Genomic DNA, 12,213 nt, shown 5'->3' on the forward strand with positions numbered 1-12,213 from the left:
AGATTATACTAATAATGTACAGGGTATAATATCAATGTTATGATATAGTAATTATAATAATGATACACAGATTATACTAATAATGTACAGGGTATAATATCAATGTTATGATATAGTAATTATAATAATGATACACAGATTATACTAATAATGTACAGGGTATAATATCAATGTTATGATACAGTAATTATAATAATGATACACAGATTATACTAATAATGTACAGGGTATAATATCAATGTTATGATATAGTAATTATAATAATGATACACAGATTATACTAATAATGTACAGGGTATAATATCAATGTTATGATACAGTAATTATAATAATGATACACAGATTATACTAATAATGTACAGGGTGTAATATCAATGTTATGATATAGTAATTATAATAATGATACACAGATTATACTAATAATGTACAGGGTATAATATCAATGTTATGATATAGTAATTATAATAATGATACACAGATTATACTAATAATGTACAGGGTATAATATCAATGTTATGATATAGTAATTATAATAATGATACACAGATTATACTAATAATGTACAGGGTATAATATCAATGTTATGATATAGTAATTATAATAATGATACACAGATTATACTAATAATGTACAGGGTATAATATCAATGTTATGATATAGTAATTATAATAATGATACACAGATTATACTAATAATGTACAGGGTATAATATCAATGTTATGATATAGTAATTATAATAATGATACACAGATTATACTAATAATGTACAGGGTATAATATCAATGTTATGATATAGTAATTATAATAATGATACACAGATTATACTAATAATGTACAGGGTATAATATCAATGTTATGATATAGTAATTATAATAATGATACACAGATTATACTAATAATGTACAGGGTATAATATCAATGTTATGATATAGTAATTATAATAATGATACACAGATTATACTAATAATGTACAGGGTATAATATCAATGTTATGATATAGTAATTATAATAATGATACACAGATTATACTAATAATGTACAGGGTATAATATCAATGTTATGATATAGTAATTATAATAATGATACACAGATTATACTAATAATGTACAGGGTATAATATCAATGTTATGATATAGTAATTATAATAATGATACACAGATTATACTAATAATGTACAGGGTATAATATCAATGTTATGATACAGTAATTATAATAATGATACACAGATTATACTAATAATGTACAGGGTATAATATCAATGTTATGATATAGTAATTATAATAATGATACACAGATTATACTAATAATGTACAGGGTATAATATCAATGTTATGATACAGTAATTATAATAATGATACACAGATTATACTAATAATGTACAGGGTATAATATCAATGTTATGATATAGTAATTATAATAATGATACACAGATTATACTAATAATGTACAGGGTATAATATCAATGTTATGATATAGTAATTATAATAATGATACACAGATTATACTAATAATGTACAGGGTATAATATCAATGTTATGATATAGTAATTATAATAATGATACACAGATTATACTAATAATGTACAGGGTATAATATCAATGTTATGATATAGTAATTATAATAATGATACACAGATTATACTAATAATGTACAGGGTATAATATCAATGTTATGATACAGTAATTATAATAATGATACACAGATTATACTAATAATGTACAGGGTATAATATCAATGTTATGATATAGTAATTATAATAATGATACACAGATTATACTAATAATGTACAGGGTATAATATCAATGTTATGATATAGTAATTATAATAATGATACACAGATTATACTAATAATGTACAGGGTATAATATCAATGTTATGATACAGTAATTATAATAATGATACACAGATTATACTAATAATGTACAGGGTATAATATCAATGTTATGATACAGTAATTATAATAATGATACACAGATTATACTAATAATGTACAGGGTATAATATCAATGTTATGATATAGTAATTATAATAATGATACACAGATTATACTAATAATGTACAGGGTATAATATCAATGTTATGATATAGTAATTATAATAATGATACACAGATTATACTAATAATGTACAGGGTATAATATCAATGTTATGATACTACAGGGTATAATATCAATGTTATGATATAGTAATTATAATAATGATACACAGATTATACTAATAATGTACAGGGTATAATATCAATGTTATGATATAGTAATTATAATAATGATACACAGATTATACTAATAATGTACAGGGTATAATATCAATGTTATGATATAGTAATTATAATAATGATACACAGATTATACTAATAATGTACAGGGTATAATATCAATGTTATGATATAGTAATTATAATAATGATACACAGATTATACTAATAATGTACAGGGTATAATATCAATGTTATGATATAGTAATTATAATAATGATACACAGATTATACTAATAATGTACAGGGTATAATATCAATGTTATGATATAGTAATTATAATAATGATACACAGATTATACTAATAATGTACAGGGTATAATATCAATGTTATGATATAGTAATTATAATAATGATACACAGATTATACTAATAATGTACAGGGTATAATATCAATGTTATGATATAGTAATTATAATAATGATACACAGATTATACTAATAATGTACAGGGTATAATATCAATGTTATGATATAGTAATTATAATAATGATACACAGATTATACTAATAATGTACAGGGTATAATATCAATGTTATGATATAGTAATTATAATAATGATACACAGATTATACTAATAATGTACAGGGTATAATATCAATGTTATGATATAGTAATTATAATAATGATACACAGATTATACTAATAATGTACAGGGTATAATATCAATGTTATGATATAGTAATTATAATAATGATACACAGATTATACTAATAATGTACAGGGTATAATATCAATGTTATGATATAGTAATTATAATAATGATACACAGATTATACTAATAATGTACAGGGTATAATATCAATGTTATGATATAGTAATTATAATAATGATACACAGATTATACTAATAATGTACAGGGTATAATATCAATGTTATGATATAGTAATTATAATAATGATACACAGATTATACTAATAATGTACAGGGTATAATATCAATGTTATGATATAGTAATTATAATAATGATACACAGATTATACTAATAATGTACAGGGTATAATATCAATGTTATGATATAGTAATTATAATAATGATACACAGATTATACTAATAATGTACAGGGTATAATATCAATGTTATGATATAGTAATTATAATAATGATACACAGATTATACTAATAATGTACAGGGTATAATATCAATGTTATGATATAGTAATTATAATAATGATACACAGATTATACTAATAATGTACAGGGTATAATATCAATGTTATGATATAGTAATTATAATAATGATACACAGATTATACTAATAATGTACAGGGTATAATATCAATGTTATGATATAGTAATTATAATAATGATACACAGATTATACTAATAATGTACAGGGTATAATATCAATGTTATGATATAGTAATTATAATAATGATACACAGATTATACTAATAATGTACAGGGTATAATATCAATGTTATGATATAGTAATTATAATAATGATACACAGATTATACTAATAATGTACAGGGTATAATATCAATGTTATGATATAGTAATTATAATAATGATACACAGATTATACTAATAATGTACAGGGTATAATATCAATGTTATGATATAGTAATTATAATAATGATACACAGATTATACTAATAATGTACAGGGTATAATATCAATGTTATGATATAGTAATTATAATAATGATACACAGATTATACTAATAATGTACAGGGTATAATATCAATGTTATGATATAGTAATTATAATAATGATACACAGATTATACTAATAATGTACAGGGTATAATATCAATGTTATGATATAGTAATTATAATAATGATACACAGATTATACTAATAATGTACAGGGTATAATATCAATGTTATGATATAGTAATTATAATAATGATACACAGATTATACTAATAATGTACAGGGTATAATATCAATGTTATGATATAGTAATTATAATAATGATACACAGATTATACTAATAATGTACAGGGTATAATATCAATGTTATGATATAGTAATTATAATAATGATACACAGATTATACTAATAATGTACAGGGTATAATATCAATGTTATGATATAGTAATTATAATAATGATACACAGATTACACTAATAATGTACAGGGTATAATATCAATGTTATGATATAGTAATTATAATAATGATACACAGATTATACTAATAATGTACAGGGTATAATATCAATGTTATGATATAGTAATTATAATAATGTACAGGGTATAATATCAATGTTATGATATAGTAATTATAATAATGATACACAGATTATACTAATAATGTACAGGGTATAATATCAATGTTATGATATAGTAATTATAATCATGATACACAGATTATACTAATAATGTACAGGGTATAATATCAATGTTATGATATAGTAATTATAATAATGATACACAGATTATACTAATAATGTACAGGGTATAATATCAATGTTATGATATAGTAATTATAATAATGATACACAGATTACACTAATAATGTACAGGGTATAATATCAATGTTATGATATAGTAAGTATAATAATGATACACAGATTACACTAATAATGTACAGGGTATAATATCAATGTTATGATATAGTAAGTATAATAATGATACACAGATTACACTAATAATGTACAGGGTATAATATCAATGTTATGATATAGTAATTATAATAATGATACACAGATTATACTAATAATGTACAGGGTATAATATCAATGTTATGATATAGTAATTATAATAATGATACACAGATTATACTAATAATGTACAGGGTATAATATCAATGTTATGATATAGTAATTGTAATAATGATACACAGATTATACTAATAATGTACAGGGTATAATATCAATGTTATGATATAGTAATTGTAATAATGATACACAGATTATACTAATAATGTACAGGGTATAATATCAATGTTATGAAATAGTAATTATAATAATGATACACAGATTATACTAATAATGTACAGGGTATAATATCAATGTTATGATATAGTAATTATAATAATGATACACAGATTATACTAATAATGTACAGGGTATAATATCAATGTTATGATATAGTAATTATAATAATGATACACAGATTATACTAATAATGTACAGGGTATAATATCAATGTTATGATATAGTAATTATAATAATGATACACAGATTATACTAATAATGTACAGGGTATAATATCAATGTTATGATATAGTAATTATAATAATGATACACAGATTATACTAATAATGTACAGGGTATAATATCAATGTTATGATATAGTAATTATAATAATGATACACAGATTATACTAATAATGTACAGGGTATAATATCAATGTTATGATATAGTAATTATTATAATGATACACAGATTATACTAATAATGTACAGGGTATAATATCAATGTTATGATATAGTAATTATAATAATGATACACAGATTATACTAATAATGTACAGGGTATAATATCAATGTTATGATATAGTAATTATAATAATGATACACAGATTATACTAATAATGTACAGGGTATAATATCAATGTTATGATATAGTAATTATAATAATGATACACAGATTATACTAATAATGTACAGGGTATAATATCAATGTTATGATATAGTAATTATAACAATGATACACAGATTATACTAATAATGTACAGGGTATAATATCAATGTTATGATACAGTAATTATAACAATGATACACAGATTATACTAATAATGTACAGGGTATAATATCAATGTTATGATACAGTAATTATAATAATGATACACAGATTATACTAATAATGTACAGGGTATAATATCAATGTTATGATACAGTAATTATAATAATGATACACAGATTATACTAATAATGTACAGGGTATAATATCAATGTTATGATATAGTAATTATAATAATGATACACAGATTATACTAATAATGTACAGGGTATAATATCAATGTTATGATATAGTAATTATAATAATGATACACAGATTATACTAATAATGTACAGGGTATAATATCAATGTTATGATATAGTAATTATAATAATGATACACAGATTATACTAATAATGTACAGGGTATAATATCAATGTTATGATATAGTAATTATAATAATGATACACAGATTATACTAATAATGTACAGGGTATAATATCAATGTTATGATATAGTAATTATAATAATGATACACAGATTATACTAATAATGTACAGGGTATAATATCAATGTTATGATATAGTAATTATAATAATGATACACAGATTATACTAATAATGTACAGGGTATAATATCAATGTTATGATATAGTAATTATAATAATGATACACAGATTATACTAATAATGTACAGGGTATAATATCAATGTTATGATATAGTAATTATAATAATGATACACAGATTATACTAATAATGTACAGGGTATAATATCAATGTTATGATATAGTAATTATAATAATGATACACAGATTATACTAATAATGTACAGGGTATAATATCAATGTTATGATATAGTAATTATAATAATGATAGACAGATTATACTAATAATGTACAGGGTATAATATCAATGTTATGATACAGTAATTATAATAATGATACATTGTATCTGGGGATCTCATACAGACAGTGAGAGTAATCCAACCTGCACACAGACCTGTTCCATCCAGCTACAGGAGGTGTGACCTCACAGGAAACACGTGACTAACTAGGTCACATGATACAGAGAGAAACCGGAAGCAGGAAAATCAAATCTCTCACACTCTCTGTCTGACACTCACTGTCTGTCTCTCACTGTCTGTCTGTCACTCACTGTCTGCCTGACACTCACACTCACTGTCTGCCTGACACTCACTGTCTGCCTGACACTCACACTCACTGTCTGTCTCTCACTGTCTGCCTGACACTCACTGTCTGTCTCTCACTGTCTGCCTTAGACTCACTGTCTTTCACTCACTGTCTGCCTGACAATCACACTCAGTCTGTTACTTACACTCACTGTCTGTCTGTCACTGTCTGCCTGAGACTCACTGTCTGTCACTCACTGTCTGCCTGACAATCACACTCAGTCTGTTACTTACACTCACTGTCTGTCTGTCCCTCACTGTCTGTCTGTCTGTTACTTACACTCACTGTCTGTCACTCACGGTCTGTCTGTCACTTACACTCACTGTCTGTCACTCTGTCTGACACTCACTGTCCCTCACTTACACTCAGTATCTGTTACTCACACTGTTATACTCAATGTCTGTATTTAATCCTCTCTTTGTCTACCACTCACTTTCACTGTTACTGTATCATTCACACTCACTATCTGACTGATTGTCTCACAGTCACTGTCTATCACTTACACGTACTGTTTGCCTCTTTCCTCACTCACACTCACGGTCTGGCACTCATACTGTCTGCCACTCACACTCACTCTCCATCACTAATACTCAGTATATGTTACTCACTCTCACTGTCTGTCAATAACTTTTTTCCAGAGAAGGGCTGAGGCAGCTAAGTGACACCAATTTTTAAATTACGAAGTTTTGCAGATATTAAAGCCATTTTCGTTTCAAGCTGCTGCCGTCTTGTGAATCTTTTATATACAAAGCGGATACAGTTAGAGCAGACTTATCTGCTCTCCGTTTGTGAGTGTACCTATACATATATTGTCTCCACATGCCAATTTGTTATACTGTATCACGCTATGTATCTTTCTCTTTTGCCTTTTATATATATGCACAAGTAATCTGGAGTAACCCAATCCAGGGTATATACAGCTGGGTATTGTATGCACTCCGTTTATTACATGTATCCGAATTTTGTGTTGCACTCTAGCACTAATATATCAAAGATATTTGCACTTTTGCACTTTTTGTGTATTTACACGTGTGTATAAGATAATATTACACCTATAATATAGAAATTGTGAATTACCACAAGCACTGAAATACGTCTTAAAGCTATATTTTACACTGTTTTGTCTTAAAGACACAGCGCAGCCCTTTTCTTATATTGTCGTATTCTGAGTGTTTTATGAGCTATTGCACTTTATAAGGGAGCTGCTTTTAAAGTTGAAAGGTTTTTATATCAGCATTTAAGATTTTAGACGTGTACTGAGCGCCTTCTGTTACTTGTTTTTTGCTCTGACAGTCACATTCACTGTCTATCACTCACACACTGTCTGACGGTCACATTCACTGTCTATCACTCACACTCACTGTCTATCACTCACACTCACTGTCTATCACTCACACACACTGTCTGACGGTCACATTCACTGTCTATCACTCACACTCACTGTCTGTCACTCACACACACTGTCTATCACTCACACACACTGTCTGACGGTCACATTCACTGTCTATCACTCACACTCACTGTCTGTCACTCACACACACTGTCTGTCACTCACACACACTGTCTGTCACTCACATTCACTGTCTGTCACTCACACACACTGTCTGTCACTCACACACACTGTCTGTCACTCACACACACTGTCTATCACTCACACACACTGTCTGTCACTCACACACACTGTCTGTCACTCACACACACTGTCTGTCACTCACACACACTGTCTATCACTCACACACACTGTCTGTCACTCACACACACTGTCTATCACTCACACACACTGTCTGGCTATTGCTCACATACACTCTGTCTCTCATGTGCTCTTTTCCATACAATCACTCGCACTCCGTCTCTCTCACCTGCTCTCCCTCGCACTCTCTTCCAGAAACTCACACTCTCAGAGTGACACTGGCTCACTCTCTCTCCCACATATAGAAACAGGACACTTACCTGCAGCACCAGCACCTATGGTGGGATGAACTACCTACCTGTACGACTTATTCACACTTACTAATTCTCTGTCTCAATCTCATGCCCTCATTCTCGCACATTCTCTCTCATGCTGTCACCACACACTCTGAGTCGGTGTTATTCACATAGACAAAAAACTGTGAAAATGATTGAATTGCGACATATTTACTAAATATGGTCAATCTGAGCGAATCTCCAGCAATCGACGGGATGCATTTGGTGTCCGAATTAAAATCAGTGCTTTTGCATCTAAATCCTAAACAAAGTATATGATTTGGTAGATTCACAAAGCACCGGTTTGAATAAAATTCAGAACTGAATGCATGTTCATGCAAGTGAATGGTTATTCTAAGAACTATTTGTTCAATTTCAGCACTAGCAGCCAGCACAAGTACATAAGAAAACACCTTGGTGGCACAAAGGTTAATTATGTGATGGCTTTTATAATAATCAAAAGTCCTATTGGGTCAATAAAACTACTAAAATGTTATCCCATCCCATGCGCCCAAGAAAGCCCCCATCCCATGCGCTCTAGAAAGGCCCCATCCCATGCGCCCTAGAAAGGCCCATCCTATGTGCCCAAGAAAGCCCCCATCCCATGCGCCCTAGAAAGGCCCCATCCCATGTGCCCAAGAAGCCCCCATCCCATGTGCCCAAGAAAGCCCCCATCCCATGTGCCCTAGAAAGGCCCATCCCATGTGCCCAAGAAAGCCCCCATCCCATGCGCCCTAGAAAGGCCCCATCCCATGTGCCCAAGAAGCCCCCATCCCATGTGCCCAAGAAGCCCCCATCCCATGTGCCCAAGAAAGCCCCCATCCCATGTGCCCAAGAAAGCCCCCATCCCATGCGCCCTAAAAAGGTCCCATCCCGTGTGCCCAAGAAGCCCCCATCCCATGTGCCCTAGAAAGGCCCATCCCATGTGCCCAAGAAAGCCCCCATCCCATGCGCCCTAAAAAGGTCCCATCCTGTGTGCCCTAGAAAGGCCCATCCCATGTGCCCAAGAAAGCCCCCATCCCATGCGCCCTAGAAAGCCCCCATCCCAAGCGCCCTAGAAAGCCCCCATCCCATGTGCCCGAGAAAGGCCCCATCCCATGCGCCCAAGAAAGGCCCCATCCCATGCGCTCTAGAAAGGCCCCATCCCATGCGCTCTAGAAAGGCCCCATCCCATGCGCCCTAGAAAGGCCCATCCCATGTGCCCAAGAAAGCCCTCATCCCATGCGCCCTAGAAAGGCCCCATCCCATGTGCCCAAGAAGCCCCCATCCCATGTGCCCAAGAAAGCCCCCATCCCATGTGCCCAAGAAAGCCCCCATCCCATGTGCCCAAGAAAGCCCCCATCCCATGTGCCCAAGAAAGGCCCATCCCATGTGCCCTAGAAAGGCCCATCCCATGTGCCCAAGAAAGCCCCCATCCCATGCGCCCTAAAAAGGTCCCATCCCGTGTGCCCTAGAAAGGCCCATCCCATGTGCCCAAGAAAGCCCCCATCCCATGTACCCTAGAAAGCCACCATCCCATGTGCCCTAGAGAAGCCCCATCCCATGTGCCCTAGAAAGCCCCCATCCCATGTGCCAAAGAAAGCCCCCATCCCACGTGCCCTAGAAAGGCCCCATCCCATGTATCCTAGAAAGCCCCCATCCCATGTATCCTAGAAAGCTTCCATCCCATGTGCCCAAGAAAGCCCCCACCCCATGTGCCCTAGAAAGCCCCCATCCCATGTGCCCTAGAAAGCCCCCCTCCCATGTTCCCTAGAAAGCCCCCCTCCCATGTACCCTAGAAAGCCCCCATCCCATGTGCTCTAGTGTGACGAGAGCAATCTCGCCACATTGCATTGGAGAAGCCTGGTTGCCCGCCTGCTGCCTTTGGACTATGGCCCTGGGAGATTGGGCCCTTTAAAAACAGTATTCGGCCATACCAGAGTGTATGTCACTCATTCTGACCCTTTAAATACTGTGGGGAAGGATTAACACTTTTTATATGGCACTTCGGATGCAGCCGAAGTGCCGAAGTCGTCTAAGTCGTCGAAGTGGCCGCCATTCGACAAACGAACACGTGGCGGCAGCCATTTTAATTAATGCGAACGCGGTCAGCGGTGTGTGCAGCCAAATCTATGGAACTGTTTGCGGCTACCCAATTGCACGAACACCGCTGACCCGTACCGTCTTCGACACCGGGGCTGGAGACTAAGTCTCGTTCGAAGATTCGAACGCTCGTTCGAATGGGACTTAGTCATTTTCTCAGTGCAAAATAGACCGACCGCACAGCCCAAATCCATGGAACTGTTTTGGGCAGGAAAATGTGTTTGCGGTCGGTCATAAAGGACTTCCGGCTATCTTTTTATCTACTGGGGGGATTTGTATGATTTTTGAGGGTGTTTATGTTTAAAATATGCTGAGTTTAAATAAGTAGTTAAAGTAATTTTTATGAAGATTGGATGTATGGTTTTAAAGTTACAGGATATGTGGAAAAACTGTATTTTTACTGTCTGTGATAATTATGTTAAACCATTGTGTAACATAATTGTATCACAGGCAGAGGGGAGAATTTTGTGTGTAAATGCTGGGAATGTCTTCTGTAATGTACGGGTATGATTGGTTATTTTGTAACACCCTGTGGGTGGTCCTACCTAAGAGAAACTGTAATATAAGAAGGTTCTTTTGGTGCCATTAAACAGACCACTGCTTGACCTTCAACACGGAGCTCTGTCTCGTCTTTGGGGGGATTTACTGTATGCTGTTAGAGACTGATTTCCAGGAGTGTAAGCTGATTGTCTGCTTTTCCTGTTCGTCTGCTAGCAGCTATTTGTGAGGTTCCAGTTCGGGAGATTGGAGTGCTATTTTGTATCCAGTTCGGGAGTTTGGTGTTCTACAGTAGCTGTGCCTGTATATCTGGAAGGGGAAGATCTTCTAAACGGCGGTTTACCCCTTTATGCCTGGGGTGCCGTTACACCTAGAAAGGCCCCATCCCATGTGCCCAAGAAAGCCCCCATCCCAGGTACCCTAGAAAGCCCCCATCCCATGTGCCCTAGAGAGGCCCCGTCCCATGTGCCCTAGACAGGCCCCATCCCATGTACCCTAGAAAGCCCCCATCCTCTTTACCCTAGAGAGGCCCCATCCCATGTGATTCTTCTCTATAGACTTAGCTGTCAGAGCGTTGTGACTCATATTGCATGTGGGAAGTGTTCTCATGCTTTGCAT

The 12,213-nt window shown here is 32.8% G+C and overlaps 1 protein-coding gene across 2 annotated transcripts in view; it reads right to left on the reverse strand.

Annotated features, from left to right (window-relative positions):
* Positions 1–6,903, reverse strand: part of LOC134575206 (oocyte zinc finger protein XlCOF7.1-like) — a 38,287-nt gene extending 31,384 nt beyond the window's left edge. Inside the window, exon 1 of one of the 2 annotated variants that reach the window (XM_063434453.1) lies at positions 6,848–6,903. The gene's annotated coding sequence lies outside the window, so the exon portion shown is untranslated. The remainder of the gene's footprint in view (positions 1–6,847) is intronic. The other variant, XM_063434454.1, reaches the window with a different exon arrangement.
* Between the last annotated feature and the right edge of the window lie 5,310 nt (positions 6,904–12,213).

Source organism: Pelobates fuscus, chromosome 10, assembly GCF_036172605.1.
Source record: "Pelobates fuscus isolate aPelFus1 chromosome 10, aPelFus1.pri, whole genome shotgun sequence".
NCBI classification, from domain to species: domain Eukaryota; kingdom Metazoa; phylum Chordata; class Amphibia; order Anura; family Pelobatidae; genus Pelobates; species Pelobates fuscus.